The sequence below is a fragment of the Mus musculus genome, chromosome X (assembly GCF_000001635.26).
Source record: "Mus musculus strain C57BL/6J chromosome X, GRCm38.p6 C57BL/6J".
Lineage (NCBI taxonomy): Eukaryota > Metazoa > Chordata > Mammalia > Rodentia > Muridae > Mus > Mus musculus.
Genome location: NC_000086.7, coordinates 11,394,866 through 11,419,316, shown reverse-complemented (window position 1 = coordinate 11,419,316; position 24,451 = coordinate 11,394,866). Strand labels below are relative to the sequence as shown.

General features: G+C 45.8%; 1 long non-coding RNA gene across 1 annotated transcript; it reads left to right on the top strand.

Moving 5' to 3' along the window:
• Positions 1–676: 676 nt before the first annotated feature.
• On the top strand, positions 677–23,457 carry Gm34077. The gene is made up of 4 exons (XR_386893.2): positions 677–1,056; positions 12,060–12,223; positions 13,071–13,151; positions 22,310–23,457. It is a non-coding gene; the product is annotated as a predicted gene, 34077 (long non-coding RNA).
• The last annotated feature ends 994 nt before the right edge of the window (positions 23,458–24,451 follow it).

Genomic DNA, 24,451 nt, shown 5'->3' with positions numbered 1-24,451 from the left:
ACAATTTATCCCCCCCTTCAGCCACTCCCAGTCCCAGAGACACTGAACAGGGGCTCACAAGATAGGGTGACAGCTGGGGGCTGTTATTGTCCTGGCCTGGGAAACTTCCTCCATTCTCTAAACCCAAATATTTTCTTGGCCGAGATCAACCCTAGGACTGAGCCTGTCATTCTGCCTTTTCCCCTTTCTCAGGGAGCTGTTTGTCCTCCCACAGCCTGGTCACAGTCACCGCTAACAGGATTCCTGTTCTTATGGAGCTACCTATGCTGGGAAACTCCAGATCTGCTGGCTGGGAACAGGATGTTTCTGATTACCCATCCTGGCTGTGCTACAGACCGACTGTTCTTCAATGGTCTGATTGCAAATACAAGGTGTCTAGATAAGGTACTGGTATGCCCACTATACAGAGTGGGAAACTGAGGCTTAAGAGGCACAGAGGCACTTATGACAGCTCTGGATTCTCTATGGTTGGTATAAACTGGAGTAGGTTGTCCTTCTTGGCCTGCAGGTACTAAAGTTATGGGAGAATAGGAGACAGACAGTGCTCTGGCTTTGTGGGTCTAGAAGAGTCCGAATTACAGAGAGCAAACCCTTTGGGAAAGCAGAGTCGGGAGTGGGAAGTGTTCCTGGGGAATCCGGAACAACGTCATACAAAGCAAAGACTAGAAGAGGAAAATGCTGGCTGTAACCTCCCAAGGACGATTACTGCTTGCCTGAAGATTAGGTCACCTGGAAGGACATTAAAGGCCACTGGTCTAGTGAGGGTTCTGAAATGAACCATTTTCTCAAGACGCAGGGCCTTCTAATGGAAATCATGACAACAAGGGCTACTATTTTGAGAAAAGTTACTCAGTGGCAGGCTTGGGTCCAAATGCTTCGTGCGCACGCTCCGCTCTCCTCAGCTGAAAGGATACTTGTTATAGCTACGGCCTCGGTGGCTCGACTGCCTTGGGTTCTAATTAGAAGACCTTGGGCCAGTCGCAGGCCCTCCACCTACCTCCTGCTTTGTCTGGAGATTGAGGTTACAAATGATTTTCACCTCAAAGGATTATAGAGGTAAGTTAGGAGCGTTCTCATATGTGAAGGGCATGGGAAGGGGGTGATGTTCAAAGTGTGGGCAGTGACTGTTGTCATTGTCACTCCCAGGGTTCATTAGGAATGTGGTATCTCAGTCCCTCCCCCACATCCTGTATACTTAATAGTTCCCTGGAGGCTCAAGTGCATGCTGGAAGCCCTGGACAGTAAGAGTGCCAGGACCACGGGAAGTGCTCTCTGCTCTCTGGCTGTCATTAGTGTGATTATTATTCCATGTGATCCTGAGACAGGCTCACCACGCAGCACATCAGAGCCACTCGAAAGCCTGATTTAGTTCCTACAGCCAGGTTCCTGGGCAGGGAAAGTGAATTTGAAATCTCTTGGGGTTGCCAGTGTTAAAACTTCAGAACTGAAGTTCACAGCCCCGTGGTAAACTAGGATGGGTTAATCACTCTCAGTGGTGGTGACTTCTTGGTGCTAGTACCCTTGGTACTGAGTGGTACACTATTATTACCAGTTGCATTGTCAGACTTGTTAAGGGGCCAGAGAATGTGGCTCAGTTGGTAGAGCACTAACCTAGTATGAACAAAGCTAGAGGTTCCATCCCCAGTAGGGTGGTCATGCACTGTAGCTGCTAATCCTAGGAGGACAGAGGAAGATCAGATGGTCAAAGTCATCTTTTACAATGCAGGGAGTTTGAGAGCAGCCTGGCATATTTTGAGACTGTCTCAAAACCAAACCAATCAAAACAACTGCGGTTAGGTTGCATGTAAAATTGACCCTTACAAAGTACAGTTTGGTGGCCTTAAGTTTATCTCATGGGCACTGCAAGTGCCACCACTATGTATTATTGAAGTTTGTAATAATCACTCTTTAAGGGAAACTCCATACTAACGAGTGGTCCTTCCTCTCTGCCACCCACCCATCCTGGGCAAAATGAAACAACTTTCCATAGAATTGCATTGCGCATAAGCAGAATGGTTAATGACTTTCACTTCCTATTGTGTTTTGCTTTATTGATGACTCTGTCCTTGGGGAGCAGGGTGCACATGGCAGGATGCACATGTGCAAGTCGGAGGACAGTTTTGTAAAGTGAGTCCTTTCCTTTCACCTTTGCGTGGGTTCTGGGTTGTCAGGCTTGCAAGGCAAACACTTCTCGGCTGGACCTTAGCATCTCATTGTGAAAGGTCATCTGAATGGTAGCATGGATGCAAATTCTATTCCTTTTCATAGCTGACTAGTACTCCATTCCATAGACAGACCAGTTTTGCTCATCCATTTATTAGCTGCTGGGCATTTTAGGCTGTTATGAACAACACTACTGGAAGACCCTGCTTTCCTTTCTTTAGGTATGTGAGAGGCTGTGTTCTTTAGGTATGTGGGAGGCTGCGTTCTTTAGGTACATGGGAGGCTGCTAGATTCTGTGATACTTCAGCCTTTAACATGATGAGGAAAAAGAAATTATCTTTAGCCCTACACTCCCTTCAGCACTGAAAAGGCTCTTTAGGTCCAGGCTGGAACAATCCTGAGTCTTGCCTCTGGCTCCTGGGTTGAACTGATATGGCGTTCTGCCCAGGCTAGTGAGCTTCTATTTTATTTCTTCCCTACATTTCCATGCAGACACATTGTAGGATGAGACAGCTCTACGCTGTTACTCAGTCACACTGAAGAAAATCCAACTGGACACAGAAGCTGCACAGGTTGTCTGGAAGTGTGTTGAGGGTCCTGAGTCTGAGGTCTGTCTATATGAGAAAGAGGAACAAGGTCACAGCTATGGGCTAAGAGTCTATGTGATGTTAAGGGGCAAGAATACCCCTTGGCAGGGCAAGTGCCAGGGTGGCAGTGCTGAAGCCTGTAATGAGCTTTACAGCTGTTGAATGCTGAATACTTAGGGTGTGTTACCATTGAGAGATCAACTAATAACCTACTTTACCCTCTGGATACTATCTATGGCCCCCATCAAGGAACAAGTTTAGAGGAAGGCCAATATGCAAGCAGCACGGTGGGCCTAAACCCTGACACAGGCTAGAATAGTGCTCAGTGATCTGTACCGCCCCTCCCCCCCCAATTGTGGGAGGGGAATTAATTCTCTCAGGTTAGAAGCTTGGCAGGGGCTAAAGAAGCAAGAAGAGAGAGGAGGAGGTGGGGGAGGGAAATGTGGCAAATGGAGGGCGGGTGGTCGTGAAAGGAGGCAGACCAGGTGAACAAACAAATGTTGTTGCCTAGGTTGCTGTCTGGTGAGGTAGGAGAGCAGAGGACAGAAAGAGCTTCAAAGTGCTCTCCGCTCCTGCTCCTGTTCCCACTCCTAAGCCAGCTGCACAAGAATAGTCTTCCTCTCTCCATGCAAACACTAGAGCCTTCACCTCCATTGTGCACTGAAGCCCAAAGTGGGGCCCTTATCTGCCCGCCCCTCCCACCAACCTGTCCCTGTTGCCATGGAAACTATCTCCGGGGTAAGGTGATCTCTCTCTACTTGCAACCTCCCTGCTTTCAGCACCAATCAATCAATCCCCCCAACCCCATCTCCAAGGGGGAGGTCCTACGGGAGGGTAAGGAAGAAGAGAAATTAAACACAGGAAAAAGAACAACAGCAATGAAAAATGAGCAAAGAGAGGGAGTGATGTAATTCTGGCCGTTGATCAATTCCCTTTGTCCCTGTGGTGACCATACCCTTCCCAAGCATAACTCCTAGAGGCAGAAGCGGCTCTTCTTGGGGGATTTCCAGGTCTTCTAGATGGACCAGGGATAGTTTTTCTGGCTATAGAGGCCTGTTAAGCTATAAAGTAATGAGAACTTTTACTATTCATGCCCCAATCCCAGAAGGAAGATTGCAGGAATAACAGATCAGCCCAGTTGTGGGTAATTCGAGATGGGCTGGAGCTTACATGCCAGACTCAGCAAGGTCATAGCTGGGTTTTGACCACTGAGGATTTATTTACTATGGCAGATTGTATGCTGCACAAATGGCTGAAATAATAGTTTTTGCCCTGCATACTCTTCCAGGAACTGATTTCACCCCCATTCAAAGATGGAGTCTGTGTCCCCCTCCCTTTGAATTGTAAGTGGGACTTAGGGCTGTCTCTCGAACTTTTGTATGTGAGACAAACAGTGCTGAATGACCTTAATTGCAGCTATTATTCCTCGTGGGCGTTAGAACACAGGTGGAAGTGATGCTATGGAACCTCTGAAGCTAGTTACAAAAAGACAATTCAACTTTTACCTGTCTCACACACAAGACCTGGTTCCTGGATTTCAGTTGTCATGCTTATGAAAAGCCCAGATTCCATGGAGACCCATTCTGGATCTGAGTGTTCTGGACAGAAGTCCCTACTGAAGCTTGGCTAGCTACAGCCTCCACCACCCAACAAGCCAATGAGGGAACTGTCATGATGACTGCAGCTTTTGAATGCAACCACAGGAATGTCACCTACTCTGGTCCCAGAACTACAGGAGACAGTCCTGATAAGTGATGGTTATGTCCCCAGGGACAAAGCCTGAGCTAGGAATGTGGCTCATCTGCCAGAGTGCTTGCTTCACATACACGAATGAGTCCCTGGATTTGATCGTCAGAATTGCATAAAATCTAGTGTAGTGTCCCACATCTGTGAATTCAGTACTTAGGAGGTAGAGGCAGGAAGATGGGAACGCAAGGTCATCCTTGACGCTTCTCATGTTCAAGGCCAATTTGGGCTACAAGAGACCCCCACATCAAATCAAATGAAACATCCAAACAACAGCAACACAAAACAAAACAGATAAGAAAACAAAGAACAAAAGAAAGCCAGTTTGAGATTGGACATTACAAAGTACTATTCTATTTAATTTTTGTTTTTAATTTTCTTAGCTTTTCTGATGCTAGACTTTTAGGGAGGAGATAGGCAAGTTCTCTATTACCATGCTAGAGCCCCAGTCCTGGACAGGAGGAATTAAACAGTGGTGTTCTATGGCAAGATCTATAAAGCAAGCTCACTTTGCCTCCCTCCTTACCAGTCTCTAAAATCACAGAAGTAAATTTCTCATGATGTATTTGATGGCTGTTTTCACACTGGTTCCCATAGCCATGAACGGTCAGTTCTCTGTCAAATGCTGGGAGGGACTTAGGTAAAAAGTATGATCCAGGTGGCGATTTTGTGTTCAAAAAGAAACTGTGGATTTGACACTGGGCACTTAGCTGAGCAGTTTGTTCATGGTTGTCAGTCATAACTGAGTCAGTCAAATGCCTCATATCTCTATCCTTTTCTTGTCACCACCTGCATATTCTTCCCATTTGTGACTGACTACCCTGTGTTCCACTCCAACTGACCTCCCATGTCATATTCTCTTCACCAACTTCATTCAACCTTCCATGTATCAGTGGTTCTCAAACTTAAGGGTACATCAGAATTATCTAGAATATCATTTAAATTCCTGGACTTTGGCCTCGGAGATGAATTTCTAATTACACTCTCTGTCTCTATCTCCATACATGTGTGCTGCATGTGTATGTGTGTTGTATGTGTATGTATGTACATATGTGGCAAGAGAAAGGATTTCTTTGGCACATGGCTTTGGGTGTTTCACTCCATAACTGGGAGGTGTCTTTGCTTTGGGCTTGTGGTGAGGTTGTACATCAAGGCTGAAACATACAGTGGAACAAAGCTTCTTACCTTGTAGGCAAGATGCCAACAAGAAGAGGAAATCATTGGGAAGCCATCTTCCTCTTCAAGACCATACTGGCAATGGCTTAAAGCCTTTCCCTGAGGCCTTAACTCTCAACAGTTCTACCACCTGCCAGTGGTGTCTCTTTGAAGACTCAGCCTCCAACCAATGGGCTTCTGTGGAAAATTTAAGAATCAAATTATGCTATGGTATGGAAGCATACACTTATAGTCAGGGTGCTGAGGCAGGATTGTAAATTCAAGGACTTCTTGGGAGCACAGATCCACTTCAGGGCCAGCCTGGACAACTTGGGTAATATTAGAGCTACTCCTGGACTCTATCTGCAAAGTTTGCCTCTGTAGTGTGTGGTAGTTAGTGCAGACATTCATAGTTGACCAGAGTGCTGAGAATAACTGACTTTTGAGTCATCAGGCTGTAAATGGGATATGTCTATTACTCAAGGCTCAGGGAACACCAAGGAAGAAAAATCAAGAACGTAAAAGCTGGAGGAAAGTGGGTAGGGTTGTAGCATCTGTGGAGTCCCATCTGCTGTGGTTAGCCTCCAAAGTCCTGCACAGTATTGGGCCCATTAACAGCTCATCATGGAGTAGGGAAGGGTTCATGGCGCCACCCCTCCCAAACTCATAAGCAATTCATGTTTACTGGATGAGGAAGATGGATTTTCTTCTGTGGTGCAGCCAGTTCTAAGGCGATCATGGTCTTTTAAAGAACCCCTCACCTGTGTGCCTGTAAGTGACCCTTAATTAAATCATTGGTTCACACACAAACAAGACATAGAAATAGAAGGAGGGTTAGTTGGGGAGATGAAGGGAATCGGCAGAAGTGGGAGGCAGACACGAGAGGGCAATGGGGTAATATGATCAGAATACATTATATGCTTGTATGGAAAGCATCAGAATGAAACTCATTGTGTAATACAGGCTGACACAAGAAGAAAAGAAAGTAAAAAGAGGGCTGGAATGTATGATATAGTGTTTGCCTGGTATAAATGAGTACCACACACAGAGAAACCTAAACTACAGCACAGCCGTAAATGTTTATAAATGCCTTCCTAATTCCCCTCCTCTCCAGCTTCTCCTCCTCCCGTCCTAGTTTGGGTTTCCAGTAGCTCTGGCTTGGACCATTGCCATAGCTTCACTACTAGCTTGTGTTCCTGCTGTCTCCTTCGTTTACACAGTTATCAGATTTTTTTGACTTGGAGGTCAGATATCTTAATCTTCTTACCCCCCCCCCTCAAGAAACACCAGAAGCATCCTACCATATGATCTCTTTGCTGTCTGGGTGGACATTGACTCCTGGCATGCCTTTACTCTTGGCAGCTGGTTTCTTGAAAGCCAAAACTACTTTATTTGAACCACAGAATGGTGACAGCCTTAAGTGTCTGAGACTGACAGATTCAGGGACTGACACATGGAGATGCTGCACCCTCCTCTACCTCCCTTCCTCTAACCTGGATATCTCTGAGATGAGACTTACGGAGACTCTAGAGTTTTCCTGTAGGATCAGGCAAAATACACCCCCAGAGAGTTCTTGCTTAGTAAGGTCCATTAGTTTGAGTTTGGCCCTTCTCTATATCTTTGCTGTTTTTTCCTGGTGATCCTTCCTAAAATAAAAACCTTTTCCCCAAGAACCCTTGTTTGCCGCTGTGGACCTTGACCTAAGAAAAGTACTTACAGGATGACAAGAGAAATCCTTAACTTGGAAGCCAAGGCCGTTTTGAATTGGTCTGAGAGATGTTTGTGGACGTCTCTTTGCTGAGTCTTACCTGACACTACAGCCACACCAAGAGCTTGAGCTTCAAGAAAATGGCACACAGTCTCAGCCTCTTGTAGGTCAAAGGGGGGTGGTGACAGGGCAGGTGATACTCATTTGGGGAATGGCAATCCAATCCATCCTTTGAAGTTCAGCAAACACCTAAAACTATTTGAAGTTCCCTCTTATGGTGCTGTCCCCCCACCACCCGTGTGCCTTTTGTCATTGCATTTTATACCTTTTCCTGGTACTGTATTTCCTGTTTCATGAATGCAAGTCTGTTTCCCACATTCCAATGTGAAGTCATGCAAGTATGACCGCATCTCATTAGTGCCTGTGTTCTTGATGCCATGCAGAAGCTGTTAGAAGGTCCTGGTCATGCAAGGAACTGTATTGCCTCAGAAAAATGGGCTGAAATCTTAACTCCAAGTGCCCCAGAATGTGACTTCACTTAGATATAGCATCATTGCAAATGCTATCACATGAAAAAGAGGGCATTAGGCATATACCTAATGCAATATGTCTGTTGTCCTTATAAAAATGAGAAATTTGAGCCCCCAAAGACCACATACCATAGGAATCTACGTGTGGATACGAAGGCAGAGATTGGGATGATGTATCTTTGAGCCAAAAGATCAGCAGAGATGGCTACAAAGCTGCCACAGACTAGGAGAGAGGCAGTGAAGAGATGCACCCCCTTGATGTCAGCTTTCTGTTCTCCAGAGCTGTAAGACAGCACACTGCTTTTGTGAGCCACAGACTGTATAATACTTGATTCCAGCAGCCCTAGGAAGAGAACACGGTGCCCAGTAAGTGTCTGCCTCACTGGGCACTTATATAGAAGGCACTGCTCTGGGCTTCATACAATATTAACCTCTTTAATTCTCATAGCATTGCTATGAGGCTGTGCCATGATCATTCTATATCACAGAGGAAATTGAGACACAGAGAGATTGAGTAACGTGTTCAGAGCTTGAGAACCTCACCGCTACATTGTGCTGAATTAAACTGAGGTTCTCAGGATGGGCAACCAAGGCAGAACTGGACATAGAGAGAGCAAAGTTGCTGAGCTGCATGGCTGGGGAGGAGTAGAAACAGAACTCACCCCCTTTTGCCTCATTCTTCATCATCCAGTACCCTCTCTCCAAACCAGAAGAGATGAGCCTTGAAAACGTCTCATGATAAATACTCACATTTGAGAGTCATTGCCACTAGCCTGGGTACCAGCCAGTAAAAATGGGGCGGATAGTTGTTGTCAGGGAGACCTGGCTCCTGGGGGAGGATGCTCTGGCGCTGGTTATGGGCTAACAGTGGTCGTGTAAATTCTTATTCTCCGGGAGTGTACTTTCATGACTGATGGTCACAGGTAGAATTGCTTGGGCTTTAGATTTGTGGACCTGATGCCCATAAACCACATTTTCATATAGAATACATGTCTGAGGAGAAGCGGGCATGTTTTAATCTCATGAGTTACGGCACTGCCTTCCTCTAAAACCTCTGAGGCCACCTCCAATGAGGGAAGAGGATGCTGGGTTAAGGGAAGCCCCCAGCACTCTCCAGCCTCCCTGCATCACCCCTCCAGATGAGCTTTTATTTACTCTCTAGGAAGGGAGGAGTTCTAATCCATTGTTAAGGGCCCTTGCTGCCTCAGAGTGGTAAGAAGAGAAGGCATGTGCAAATGCATTTTTGCCTCTTCACTCACAATGCCCAAGAGCTGTTGACAGCTCAGTGGCTCAGCAATGGGTTCAGCTGCAAAGGATGGTGGTGGTGGTGGTGGTGATGGTGGTGGTGGTGGTGGTGGTGGTGGTGGTGTGTGTGTGTGTGTGTGTGTGTGAGAGAGAGAGAGAGAGAGAGAGAGAGAGAGACAGACAGACAGACAGACAGACAGACAGACAGAGACACAGAGACAGACAGAGACACAGAGACAGACAGAGAGCGAGAGAGAGAGAGAGAGAGAGAGAGAGAGAGAGAGAGATAGATCTGGGCTTCTTCACAGTCAAGTGTACTCTACACACTGGCTCTTCTTTTTAATACTGGGCTACTTTGGGGTTGGTCAAGTGGGAGGAAAGAACATGTGCTTGATAGAAAACTTCTAGGGCTTGCCTTAGATGGATGGAACCTGCTGGCCAACAGAACATGCCGGTCACAAACAGTTTGAGGAGTGGGCACTATGGAGTCTATGATGGATGAATTGAAACAGATGCTAGATAGATGGTGGGCTGAGAACTGGGTGGGAACCAGAGAGCACCTGGGATAGATACACACAATCTGGGGCTCTAAGGTTCTTGGAGGAAGACTTAAAGACAGAGTATAAGGGAGGAGGGCAGATGCCAGGCCTAAAACCTAGGTAGTAGTCCATTAAATGTGACAAGGAGTCACTGGAATCCTAGGTTCAGCTTTCTCTGTACTGGGAGCAGGAAAAGGCCACTGGATACAGGCAAAAAGACCCTCAGAGTTTGCACCCCTGAGACCAATTTTTGCTGTTATTATTAGGAGGACTTGGGTGGTAGTAATAACTGAGCCTGTCATAGTGGCTTGCAAGGCACAGGCTCCTGGGTCATTGCATTATACATCTTCTCTGTCCGCCTCCCCTCCCTACGAGTGTCATAGTATTGAATACCGTTTCTGCAGTGCCCTAGACAGCAATGTCTATCTTATCCTCAGCCCTGCTCCTGCTTGTTCTACCCACACCCTTCTGAATCTCTCATCTGGCAGCTCCATCCATCTGCCTCTCATGTCCAAAACCTGACATTCAGCCTCCTCCACCTCTCTCTCTCTCTCTCTCTCTCTCTCTCTCTCTCTCTCTCTCTCTCATCCATCCTGGCTGCAAACTCTGCTGGCAATACCTTCAAAAAGTACACACTTTCTGAATTTGGTCACTTTCCACCCATCCTGTTGTTGTGGTCCTAGTTCTGTCCCACCTGCTCAAGCCTAGTGTTTGGAGACAGGACTTCACTCTGAAACTCAGACTGACCCAGGACCCATAGTCCTGCCTTAGCTACCAGCGTATTGGGATTGCCTGTGTGCATCACCATGGGCTGGGCTTTAGACTTTCCTTCTTTCCTTCTTTCCTTCTTTCCTTCTTTCCTTCTTTCCTTCTTTCCTTCTTTCCTTCTTTCCTTCCTTCCTTCCTTCCTTCCTTCCTTCCTTCCTTCCTTCCTTCCTCCCTCCCTCCCTCCCTCCCTCCCTCCCTTCCTTCCTTCCTGACAGTAGGGAGTAAATTCAGGGACTCAGGCAGGTCAGGCAAATGATCTATCACTGAACTATATTCCAAGCCCCGCCCCTTTCACTTTGACTTGAGACAGTCTCCTGGACTTACTACACTGTCCAAGCTGACAGTGAACTTACTCTGTATTCTAGAAAGACTGTGAACTTGCAGTCCTCTTGTCCCAGCCTGCCAAGTAGATGGTATGATAGGCCTGCTTGCCAGACCTAGGGAGCAGACCCCTTGTTCTTAAGCTGGCAACTAAGATTCTCTTTTATACCATGAACCATTGAGCCCTTTGATGCCTTTCAATGGCCCTTACTCATCCCAATGACAGCTAAGCCATCCCCGTGGTCCACCCAAACACCCCCACCCTGCCCCCATAAAAATCTTTTCCATAACCCACTTGGATACCAGTTACCAAAGCTTCCCTGTGCTTTTCACAGTAGGCCAGGCCTTTGCCTCTAGACAAGGCCAGACATACACTCAGCTAGGAGCCCCTGCCGCACTCTCTCTCTCCTCTCCCTTTCAGGTATACTTTAAAGTCATCTTCATGTGATACTTTCTCTGACCTATTAAAAACTGCTCCTGTCACACTCCCCAACCTTCCCCCAGTGGCTTGGGCTGTTGTTGTCTATAGTATCTTACGAACTTTTATATTTCCCTGCCCACTTAAACTACAAGTTCCATGAAGACAAGAAATTAGAATGTTGACTCAATACAGAATCTTTGTCTCTAGAAGAGGGCCTGGAACAAAGTGAATACAGCAAAGTTATTTTTTGTCCTTAGATATGCTATTCTATGTGCTTACTAACCAGTACATTTTCTCCCTCCCCATTCCTTCATTTCTTAATTAAAAAATGGTGACCGTGTCTTCTATTTCTGTAAAGCCTAGTAGATTTAAACACCCTTTCTCCCCCACACTCTCATCTGATTTGGCAGCAGGCCACAGATGCCCAGTGAGCAAGTCTTTCCCATCCTATAAGTACGGGGTCAACCTGAGGTAAATGAAAATGAAGCAGGTGCTCTGGATGAGCCACAGTGGACTCTTTGGGCTCAGATGCTCAACTGCTTTACCTGCAGCTGTGGTCCATGCTTTCCAGTCCAAGTGCTGCTGCTAGCTTTTCATGCCTAACAGTGCCTGGGCATGCTCAGTGAAGCACTTGGAAGTGTAGAAGAGTTCATGGCTTTGGGACAACCTGGAGTCATAAAAAAATGCTCAAGTGATAGATAACCCCCTGAAATTCACTTCTTTGCCTTTTTTTTTACATTTATTTATTGTCTTGTGGGGGTGGGGTATGGGGAGGGTATGCATGTGCGTGGGTATGTACGTGTTATAGCATGTGGGTAGAGATCAGGAAACAACCTACAGAAGTCCATTCTCTCCCTCTCTCATGTGGATTCTGAGGACCTGACTCATACTTGGTGAACCATCTTGACAGCCTCCACCTGAGATTCTTTGTGGTTCTCACCCTAATGCCATGAGATTTGGAGTTGGACCATTTGATGGTGATTAATTGATGTTGTAAGACTGGACCACTATCAAAAGAAGAACCTAAGCCCAATTCCAAGGTATGTTCCATATGACTTTTAGGTGGCTCCCTTCAGGGATCAAGCCCCAGGTGCCCATAGATACAGTCTCCTCTGTCCTGTGTCTGTGGATGGCTTTTCTTCCTTTTATGAACCCCCCTTCTCTGATTTGTGGTTGTGCCTCTCTTTGAGGGAACCTCCCAGTCAAAGCCCTGCCAACAGTCCTTTTTCAAGTTGTTTTCCAGGAACTCCCTAAACTGGAAAAGCAGAACTCCAAGCTTTTCTGATACTAGAGAGACCCTTCAGTGACCCTGAACAGGGTTTGTCAAATTTTATAAACACATAAAAGATGCCTGTTGACATTTGAATTTTAGATAAAGACATGTTTTAGTATACATTCTATGCAATATTGGGGGGGGGTGCTGATACTAAAAAGATTCATTGTTTATCTGAAGTTCACATTTTTTTCTGGCAACCTGAACCAGACCTGTAAACAAGGGTGCACTAATTAGGGGACTGGAAGTGATTACAGAGGCCTGGATTCTGAGACATTTAACATAGCTCAATCTTGGATTGGTTTGCTCCGTTCCCATCCCTGCTGTTTGAGCACATTATATAGACAGTGTTCTAGGTGAGGGGGAGAAGCATTACCTAAGAAGGCTAAGGGGAGTGAGAATGATTTTGGGGTGGGTCCTCTGAGTGGAAAGCTTACTGGCCATAGAAGCAGCAGCAGCAGCAGTATTAGTGACAGCAATGACATGGTTGGTGGAAGCCTTTGGCCTGGGGACTGCATGTCATCACAGAATCAGTAGCTGAAAATGGAAGAGTTTAGTCACACTCCTTTCTTCAGCTGCCGTCTGTATGACAGGGGTGACATTATGCTTTGCAGGCGGCTCAATGAACCTCTTTCTGGTCACTTCCCTAGACAACGTCCAGGGTGTTTTGCTGGCTGATGCAGATTCAGGACTGTGTAAGTACTACTTCTGTGCCCTCTCTTGCTCTGAGAAAATCATATATATTAGTGTATTAAATACACTAAGAACTCTATCAGGTAGCTAGAAATCCATTTTCCAGATTAGGAAATTGAGGCACACGGTCACTTGCCTCAGAAGTGAACGATCTAGCATCCAGACACAAGTAATATGACCTCGGTTCCTGTAACACACTTCTCAGGACAGTTCTCCCCTGGGACTCAGACACTGGTTCCCAGGACAAGACATAAACAATCCCTGAGCCATGAAATAGTGATTTGAAAGGGCACAGCACAAGGTTACACTGCAGCTGGCGTCTGCAGGTAATTCATTCTTGCTATTGTCATTTGGGCCCTCATCGTCCCCTATGCCCTAAATGAAGCCAGCCTGAAGGAATGTTGTGGAGGGGCCAGGGGAGTCTTGCTTCTCCAGAGGGCATCTCTCTCCCAGTTGTACTACAGACTCTTGAACACTTCCCTCTTTTCACTGTGAACTCTAACTAGCCGGCCTGGAGTTTCTCACACAGCCTGAAAGCTCTGCCTGGCACCACATGAAATAAGCCCGTGGAAGAGGCAAGAAGGTAATGGTGGGGCTAGGAAGCTACAGGCAGGCGCAAATCTAACAGCGCTACAAGCCAAGGCCAGAGAAGATATTCAGTGTCTTATGAGAGCTGACAGCAGGGCTGAGGTGGTTGCGCTTGCTTTTGAACAGTGTCTGGGTGCTTTTCCAAGAGAGTTGACTTGAAGTGTCAGGCAGAGCAGAGAAAGTACCGTTTTTTCATTGTTGTTTCCTGTTAAAAGTATCCCGAGTGGTGTTCTGACTTGCCTGGAGCGCGCTTCCACTTGCATCTGGCCTCCACTTTTTCTCGCTTCAAGCCCTAGAGCATTGCTAACTCGGGGGAGGCATTAGGAAAAGGACAGGTTGGGGTCCTCTGCCTCTAATACTACTGCAATTGTGCTTCGTCCCTTTAGCATGTTCAGGCTGCTTCCCAATTGCCAGGGTGTGCATTTCTTTGATGATTTTCTAGAAAGCCTGTCCATGGAGAGGAGAGAAGTATATATTCAATCAATACCTAGTACAGGCTGGAATGGAGAAGACCCAGCTCTGTGTGGAGGAGAACTTGGAGTGTGCATTCTGTGCTGGTGACAGTCAAAGCAAGATCCCCACACATGCTGTATGCTACGGCATATTGATTGCTTGTACATTTCAAGACTGGTACCCAGGGGAATGTCTACGTATACAAACATTCCTAGCAATATTACATGATGGTGTCATTATAGATTTATATGTGTGAAAGGACCCATTTGTGGTGGATTGATGATACCACTGGCCAACTGGGTCCTTCACCCTGAGACATTGTGAAGCACTTTTGCTGGGAATATGTTCTTGTTGCCAACACCAACAACTGACTTGATGACAAGCCCTATATTGGCTGCCTTCTTGTCCTGGTCTCACTTTTCCACTCCACTACTGGTGTTTTGTTTTGTTCTGTTTTGCATGTCCCAAAGAAACATGAATGTATTCATTTCTTTGTTTCTGGTTGGCTGTTAGGGCAATTCAGACTCAGACTCCCTCCCTTTCAATAAAGCTGTCCACGATGCCATCTGCTGCCTGGGGCATGTCACTGGTGGCTCTTTTATTTTGCCAGCAGGAATTAAGTAGCCCGTTAAAGATGATAGAGTCATCTGCCCCTTCTGTGTGCATTTTTGCTGTTCCCATGGTCTAAGGTCAGGAAGCCATTGCCCTCCACTCCCTTTGCTTCACTGGAGTCATACAGACTCGCTTTTGGGCAGCGGGAAGCTAAGACTTGCCAATATTCTAGCTGATATTGAGCACTCCCTATACTGTGCTTCCAAGAAAGTCTCTTACAGGGACGTCAAAGCTACAAGTAATGGTCCAAAGCATTCATTTACAGGGCAATCAAGGCAGCCAGACAAATCTGTTCTTTTTCTGACACCACTTTTACATGCACATGTAATGCTTTTGTTTAGATTTAAAACACATGGGTGCGCTGTTTTATGCCTGGAATCATTTCTCTGTGGTTCCCAGCCTCCCTGCCACCATTGGTAGACCTTGCTCTGTAGGGGCCTCGCTTGCTTGATCTTTCCAGTGTGGGCATCTTTATTTTCTGCAGTCTGCTGTATGCCTGCTCAGTCTGAAGAAGGCCCCATCCCCTCTACATCTTTTCTCTCTCTTTTCCCCCCTTTCACTCCTTCTTTCACTTGAGTCAGTACATCTTGAAATCCAATACGTTTTTCTCCAAAATTGTGACCAATTTATCTTTAGGGATGCTTCTGTGACAGACTAGATGTCCCAGTTGGTGGTTAGACTTCCTCTGGGTCTGGTGCCTGCCCTACTTAAGGGAGATCAGGTAGGGGAATAAACGGTTCTTCAAGTCTGCTCTTCACCAATTTGTAACTAATAGGATATTGCCTGGGCCCAGGCTGAACTCACAGTCAGTTGCATACCTATGTAACTAGAGGCCTGTGAAAGCCTGAGACACTATTTCAATAGTTGGCATTAGGAAGATGTTTGCTCCTGTGACAAATATGTGAGAGAAATAATGAGGGTAGTTAAATGAGGGGGATATTTTATTTTGGCTCACAATTTTAGAGATTTTGTTCTGAGGTTGGCTGTTGCCATTACCTTGGGCGTGAGCTAGGTAAGGAAATCACAGTGAGTGGAGCATGGAGCTGAGGCTGTTTACTATGCGCTGGGCAGGGAAGACAGAGAGATGGGTGGTGGAGAAGAGGAGGGGAATATGAAAGCAGGGATAAGCTGTCCTTCAAGGAGGAGGCATGGTGGCTCATGCCTTTCATCTCAATATTCAGGAGGCAGAGGCAGAAAGATCTCTAAGAGGCCAACCTAGTCTATACACTGAGCTCAAGGGATCCAGGGCTGCATGGTAAGACCTTGTCTCAACAACAACAACAACAACAACAACAACAACAACAACAACAACCAAAAACAAATCAAACAAATGAAAACCAACAGACATGAATATTGTTTAGGGCGTGCTTCAAGTGACCTACTTCCTGTAGCTAAGCCCCATCACATAAAGCTTCCAGCACCTCCCAAAACAATGTCATCAAATGGCGATGAAGCCTTTTTGGGAGGGCATCTCCTCTCCAAAGCATGCCAAAGTCTACCTCTTCTTATGCCATTGTGAGGAGAGGACACTCAAGCTTCTTGGTCTTTCTCCTGTAGAGGTGTCTGTCTGGTAGTTCTGGAGTCTTCCTGAGCCAGAAGTAAGACACATAATTGATGAGTCTACCTCCCAATCCCCAGTTGTAAGTCTCCCTAGATGTTGAGTGTACAGACAAAAACAAATCAAACTTCCTACACCAGAGACTGACTGACTGTGTTCTGTCTGAATTCCCGAATCACAGAATCTTGGAACATAAAAAAACAATGATTGTATTAAATTCCTAAATATTGGGGATAATTTGTTAGGCAGCAGTATTGCTTGTTACAGAATCCAGAAGCAAGGTTGCATTAAGTGTCTAGGAGACATTGGGACCTGTTTTTTGTTCTTCTCTACTCCTATTCAATAGCATCCTAGAAATAGCTGTTTGACTACAGGCAGATTACTCAGTCCCACCACTTTTGGTTACAGTGTATATCAGGGCTGTGTATGGGTACTGAGAACACAGGCTGTAGGCTTGGAAAATGGGATCTAACCCTTCAGATTCCTAGAAAACATGCACATGAATTAGGTACTAGGCCCTGAATTCAAGGAGTCTTTTGGCTGTACCCTTGATCTGCTCCTACTCTGAGGCCAAGCTTTACTGGAAACTTGAAGGCCATTTATTAATTTGAGATTCTAAATTAGAAAGAGACCAGATAGAAAATACTTTATATCTGATCAAAGTGAGTCCTGGCTTCTTTACAATTTGTCTGAATTCTTCTTGAAAATGAAGTAGCTTTGTTCTTTGTCTCTTCTTCATTCTCCTGTACTTAACTCCACTGCTATTTGTTGTTTAAATTGTTAATGACTAGGGTGGTAGAGATTTCTGATAAAACAAAAATGGAACAACATGTTCAATTTTCTCCTATCAGATTAGTATGTATCAAATGGCAATATACAGTATGTATTAAGTGGCAATGTTTGACCATGTTCTCAAAGGTTTGAATATTACAGTGTTGGTCATCTGGATGGTAGTGATAAGAGGTGTGTAACATTTAGTGGGAGGTAGTTAGATGGTTGAAAATGTGGCGCCCTTGTATAGGGTTCGTATAGTTCTCTCACGATACTGGTTAGTTTTTATGAGAAAGGGTTTTTATGGAAAGAGGAAGCCTAGTCACTTGTGGTAGTTGATCTCGACTGTCAACATGACTGAATTGAGAATCACCCAGAAGACACATCTCTGGACATGCATATGAGGGTGTTTCCAGAGAAGAGTAAGTAAGGTAGGGTTATAGATGGCATCATTGTGTGGGATGGGGCTCCACACTAAACACAAAGGAGAAAGTGAGCTGAGAACCAGCATTTGCCTCTCTCTGCTTCTTGGCTGTGGATGCAATGTAGCCAGCTTCTCTTGCTCCTGTCACCATTGCTAGGGCAGCTCTTATTGTCACACCTTATTTTTCATGATAAACTGTGTTTTAGTTACTTTTCTATTGCTATGAATAATACCATGACCAAGGTAATATATAAAGAGTTGTTGGGGCCTTGTATACAATTTCATAAGCTTAGAGACCATGACTATCATGGCAGGTAATGTCAGCAGGCAGGCAGGATGTCAGCAAGAAGGCAGGCATGGCACTAGTGCAGCAGTTAGTCTTTACATCCTGTTCGACAAGTATGAGACAGAGACAGGTAAATAGAACAGGAATGCTCTGGGCTTTTGAAACCTTAAAATCCATCCTCAGCGTCAGACCTCCTTGAGCAAGGCCACACCTCTTAATCCTTCCCAGATAGTTCCACAAACTAGAGTCCAAACATCCAAACATATGAGCCTATGGGGGACATTCTCAATCAAAGCACCATTGACAGTGTCTCCTCAAACAACAATGAAAAAATGAGAAGAGTAACTAACGCAGAACTCAGCACCATGTGGTCCCCTGAGCCACTGTGTGCTCCCTGCTGCATGTGCTCCTATCATGTAGACACCATTTACATGGAGGCCCTCAGCAGAGATGAGTCTGCCAAGAGTGGGCCTGGAACCTCCAAAACTGTGAGCTAAATAATTCTATTTATGAAGTGCCCAGTATCAGTTCTTCAAAAAAAATTGTTTATTTATTGTGTGTATGCACGTGCACATGTGCTGTGGCATGTGTTGGGAGGTCAGAGGAGCACTTTCCAGAGTCCGTTTGCTCCTTTCATCTTGTTGAGTTTGGGTCTTTCTATGCTGTGTACTCTAGGCTAGCTGCCCCTCCTGCTTCTGGGAGATGCACCTTGTCTGCACCTTGTCCCACCTCGCAGGGGTGCTTGAGTTATAGATCCATCTCACCACATCACTTTGTTTGTTTGTTTGTTGGGAGATGGAAGCCACACGTTTATAGCTTCTGAAGCTTGTGTCTTTTCCTGCCAAGTCATTTTCCTGGCCCAGCCTCAAGTCTTTCGTCATAATCACACAAAATGAACTAATATCATTGCCTGTCTATTTCAGCACCATTTTGAGTATTTCTTAATACTCCACCCCCAGAAGTCAGATAAGTCCTCAGGGTAATTTGGAGGATCTTGCATCTTATGGACTTCAGTATGCCATAAAATTAATATTTTCAAAATTAAAATACTACCTTGTACCCAGCTCTGGAAGCATCCACTGTTTCTACTTGGCTCCAGATTCTAGTCCTGGAATGGATCTCCCTGGCAGCAAATGGATAGCCCTTTAATAGGGAGCCTGCTTACAGGTCCCAGTCAATGACCAATGACAGTTAAGGTTAAGTAATAAGAGGAAAAGGTCTTGTCCCCTCTGAGCTTGGAGAAACTTACACTCCTTTGGCTTTTTCCATAAACACTACCGTTGACATGTCTGGACTGTTTAGTGGTAAGGTCCTGGGCAGGAGCTTTCTGATTCTCAAATAGAACCCTGGTTCAGAAGGCCAGGTCAGAGACTTGGCCCAAGGGGGCTCTGCTGGCACAAACTGTCCCGAGTCTTCCTTATTTCTAACTTTCCCAGGATTTTTTTTTTTTTTTTGTCCTTTACCGGTTCTTCTACCCCCAACCCCCATCTTTACTCCAGGTCCCTCTAGCTATGCAGGAAAAGGAGCCAATAAACAAACTCACACTCAGGTGTTGAGGAATGATAACAGCTAATCCCTTCCAAGGGCAGTTGCTCCGTGGGAGGGGTGTTTCTGGTTTTACTCAAAAGAAAGACTATCTCTTGGAAGAAGGCTACACTTTGGACCCAGAACAGGAGTCATTTGCAGGCAGAGACTCCCAGGGACTCTTCACATCAGTGGCCTCTTCAGTGTGCTTTTCACCAGGCTTCCATTCGTTCCTATTCCTGGAAGCTCCGTGAGGGGACAGAGGGTTTTGTTGGTGGGTGTATTCTCAGAGGGTAACAAGAAGAAGGCCACACATAGGTATCTGCTGAATGAATCTCCTCCTCAAGATCCTGACTCCAGTCTCTAGCTAGCCCTCTTTAGCACCCCCCTTCTCCTGGCTTGCCAGGATTGAGCTGAAAAGTGATTTTTCATACACCTCGCCCTCATTATAACATCATCCCTCAGAGCGCAGCTCTCTGACCACCCTGAAGACCTGTATTTAATGTGATGAAAGGTGATTTAATGGAGTTGAGGAGAGCAAAGCAGAAAGCGGATAACATTTCAGAAAAGTAGAGCTGGCTGTCCCTCAGAGGGGAAGGACCAAAGAAGGAAAGAAAAATGGCAGTGAAGTGGGGAAGTCTCCCTGAGAAGAGCCTGGAGCAGGAAGAGGGTAGGAAGGCCAAAAGGAGAGCCCGATAAGCAGAAGGACCTCTCTACTTTCCTGCCTGCCTGCCTGCCTGTCTGCTTCCCTGCCGCAGATAACTAACTTACCATTTATTTACTTTGGAGCTGATTATGTACCGGGTTGAGGCAGGCGGGGAGATTTTATTGACATTTGGTCTCCCTTCACACATTTTTGCGACAGCCAGACATCAGGGACTGAGCTGCAGGATATTAAAGGATTTGGAAAAGTTATCAAGGAGTGGGACGTATTTATCAAAGCCACAGTGATATTAGAAAGCTGGGCTGCTGCTACACCTGGGCCTGTTACTTGATTAAAAAAATAATAATGATTCATCCTCTGGCTGGCTTTTGCACCTGGGTAGATGCTGTGTCGTGTGTAGGACCACCCTTGGCCAGGGATTTGCACATAAAGAACCTCTTTGGGTCTAGCAGACAATTGAGGGTGACAGATCACACCTATGGCTGGTATGAGTGCTTACACTCAAGCCTGCAGATGTATGGGGGAGTTGTGAGTCAAGACATGGTGTGTCACAGCCTCCTGGTCCATCTCAGTTGACATGATAATCTTCAAATACTTCTGTCAACATTAAGCTATTTTTCAACTAAGTATTATGTTATTATTAAGAAAGAGGGAGAGAGAGAGTTAAAGCGATAGAGGCAGAGACAGACAGAGACAGCATGTGACAGCATGTAGGTGACAGAGGACAGTGTTTTGGGGTCAGTTGTCTCTGTCCATCTTTATATAGGTTCTAAGGATCAAACTCCTTTACCTATGAAGCCATCTCAAGGCCTCAGGCTTCCTTTACCTATAAAGCCATCTCGCAAGCCCTGTGCTATTTATTTATTTATTTTAAATATACCATCTTCATATGTAGCTTAGGTTGGCCTCCTGCTGTCCTCCTGTCTGTCTCCCAAGTTCTGGGATTACAAATATACCATGGCACCCAGATCCGGAGCACTTGTCACTTCTGAAAGAGGACTGTGGCTGGTTGAGTGAGTGAGGGCCTAGGCACAAGAGGCCTCATGAAGGAGGCATTTTTTTTTTTGTGAATACCAATTATGTAATACAGAACGTCTCCATCTTGTAACACCAGTGAGTACGAATATACCACAAGTCACCTCTAGCTTTCCCCCAAATTTTTCCACATGAATTATTCAGTGTATGACTGTTTCAATATGTCTGTCTTTAAAAAAAATTGCCCGATGAACTTAAAGCAGAAAGAGGAAGTGTCTGCATTGCAGAAACGATCCCCACCTGCATATTTATCTGAAAAGGAAAGTGGCGAATGCATTCACTCAGGTGAAAAGATCATCAATAGCAAGAACAGACCAATGGCCACAGGATCCATGAGGTTAATCTGGGCTTTGCCATCTGATTCCAATCCATCAGGCCTGGTTATAAATCACTTATATGTCTAGGTGATAAAAAGCAAATATAAATTTTCAAAAAATTTAACCTTGCATGGTATATAAAGAGAATACATAATATTCTTGGGCATAAATATGTCTCAGGACAAACTCATTGTGCAACTCAGAATGCATAATGGATGGTACCAAGATAGATTCTTTTTCCCCTAGCAAGCAAAAGCTAGGAATTCCACAATGGACTGTGCTTTCTACAACCTGGAGGTGGGGCCTCATCTCCGAGTCTCTATGCTCATCTAGTATGACAGAGTCTAGTTGAAGAAGAAATCTGGTAGAAGTTAGAAGATGAGTGATGTGGGAGTTCAGCAGGTATATGGGGGAAATTTGGTCAAATAGTCTGATTTGAGTGGCCTCTAATTTGTGTATGTGGGAAAAGAGAAGGCTGGTCCAGAAACTATTGATGTTTGAAGATGATTTTTTTTTTTTTGTCAACTTGCTAGGATTATCTAGGGAAACTTCAATTGAGAAAAATGTGCCCATCAAATTGACTTGTGGGCAAGCCTGTGGAGATATTTTTCTTGATGTATATATAATTGGTGCAGGAGAGCCCAGTTCACTGTGTGTGGCACCATCCTTGAACCATGGGTTCATGGGCTGGTTAAGAAAGTCCACCGGGCAAGCCTCGAGGAGCAAGCCAACAAGCAGCAAGCCTCCACAGCCTCTGCTTCAGTTCCTGCCTTGAGCTCCTGCCTTAAGTTCCCTTCATAACAGGCGGCAGCTGGAAGCCAAAATAAACCCTTTCCCCACACACATTGCTTCTGGTCACAGTATTTATCAGAGAAATAGATGGCAAGCTAAACAATTCTTTTTAAGACTCTTCTTTTGTAATCTTCAGGTATGACAACAGCCATGAGTCAGACCTAGAAGACATCAACCCTTGCTGCTCCAACCATCATCTGGGATGTGATAAGATCAGTGTTTCAGGGGAGCTTTTCAATGAGGGTGCGTGTTTGAGCTGATGATTTCATGAACACAGAAGAACTGAAGAAGGGGGAGGAGCTATGAGTTCCCTTGTTTGTCAGCTCTTTCACACATTGCTCTGAGACCCTCCTCTGCAAGAGACATCCTTTGCCCCCTGGAAGACACATCTTCACATACCCAGCCTGCACTTACTGGATCACAAACAGATAGAGGTGGGAGCTCAGTCGCCCAGGATGTGTGACTCAGTGTGAAGACTGGTGGGGTATGGAGCAGATATCCCTGAGTTCATTCACTTGAGACCACAACAGCTAGCATCTTTGGAGTGGTGGCTCCTTTAAGAGTCAGAGGAGACAAGTGCTGGATTGTGTCAACTCTAAGTCTATACCGTGGCTAGAAGGCTCTAGATAATGTTTCACTTCTTATGTCTCCTATCTGCAAATATGAGGAGTGGGGATGGTTAAGAATTTGGGTCCTGGGGTCTGACATTGCCAGGGGTTTAGGCCTCTGGTCCACTGGGCGAGGAATGTATGGGTTAGTGAAAGTAATTTTTGTTCCCACTTTCTGGCATGTGGCTGTGGTCACAGACTTTAATGACATAAAACAACAGCAAAATCATAAACAGAGCACAGAGCAAGTGATGCCCATGGTCCAGAGAACAGGGCATGAGGTACCCTCTGCGAATGTGGGAAAGAAATTGGCAGGCCTCGAATGGGGACTAGAAGCCAGCCTCTAGTGCTTTTCTTCCTCTGGACCGTTTCTTCCATCCTGCTCTGTGCTCATGCAAAGCAACATCAAAAGGAATCCTCTCATTAACCCTTTGTGTCGTCTTTGTTCCCGATTTAGAGCACCCACACTCAGATTATTTTTAGAGGCTGCGAGGAGTCAGAAGTCACCCCTGTTCACAGAGAACCCAGCTGCCATCTTCAAAGGTAGCCCTGGTTCCGCCCTTTGCAGGACATTCTGGGGCACAGACAGAAAACACAAAGGCTAGAGATCTTTACTGTCTTTCTGATGCTTACCTTCTCCCTCCCCCACCCACATGACCTGCGAAAGTTAAAATTCTCTCTCTCTCTCTCTCTCTCTCTCTCTCTCTCTCTCTCTCTCTCTCTCCCTCCCTCCCTCCCTCCCTCTCTCTTTCCCTCTCTCCCTCCCCAAAGTGGGGAGGGCCCAGCAGTCATCTCTTCCTACGTGAGTCTGTCTGTGAAACCTGTGCAGCCAGCCTACTCTCCCTCCCACCATCTACCATCTTTCCATATTCTTTCTAGCATCCAGAATTAGCAGCCTGAAAAACAGGCCAGGGTGAGGCCTGGAGCAGCCCTCTCAAACTGTGGGTGCCCTTCACCAGACAGTTCTAGTCAGATCCCAGGCCCTAGGACTGAGCACCCTCATTCACAGCATTCCCTCCTGTCTGTTTCTAGAAGATTCGACTTTAGTGCCGTAGAATGAAGAAGCCTAGGCTATCTGAGATCCATTTCTCCCCAGTCTACAGAGACAATGCCAAGGCCTGGAAAGTTGAAAGCTTTTTGTGAAGTCACCAAGCAGGTCAATCAATGTGTCATGTCGACCCTTACAAGGCTCCTTGCCATTCTCAAGGCCCCTCCGAGTTGCTATGGTTTTGAACCTTAAAAGTCCAAATGTCATATGTTGAAAGCTTAGTCCCCTAACAGACTTGGTACTTTAGAGAGGCAGGAAAAATTTTAGGAGGTGGGGCCTTGCAAGAGGAAGTTAGGTTCCTGAGGAGATGCCCTTGAAGAGAATAGCAGAACTCCCATCATCCTTCCTCTCTTTGCTCCTTGGCGAACAGGCCTTTTCTGTCATACAGTTCTGCCACGTGCTCACAGGCACAGAAGCATCAGGGCCAGTTCATAATGTACTGTGCCAGCATCATGTACTCTGGTGTGTGTATGGATGTGCATGTCTTCCACATAGATGGCCTCAGAAGGTGAAGATTAATTGGGGGGGGGGTGGTGGTGGTTATGCTGATGCAGTGTGCATTAACAGCAAAGGCAAGGGACCGGATCTTTTAGATCATGGTCTCTGAAGCTCTGAGCTAAAA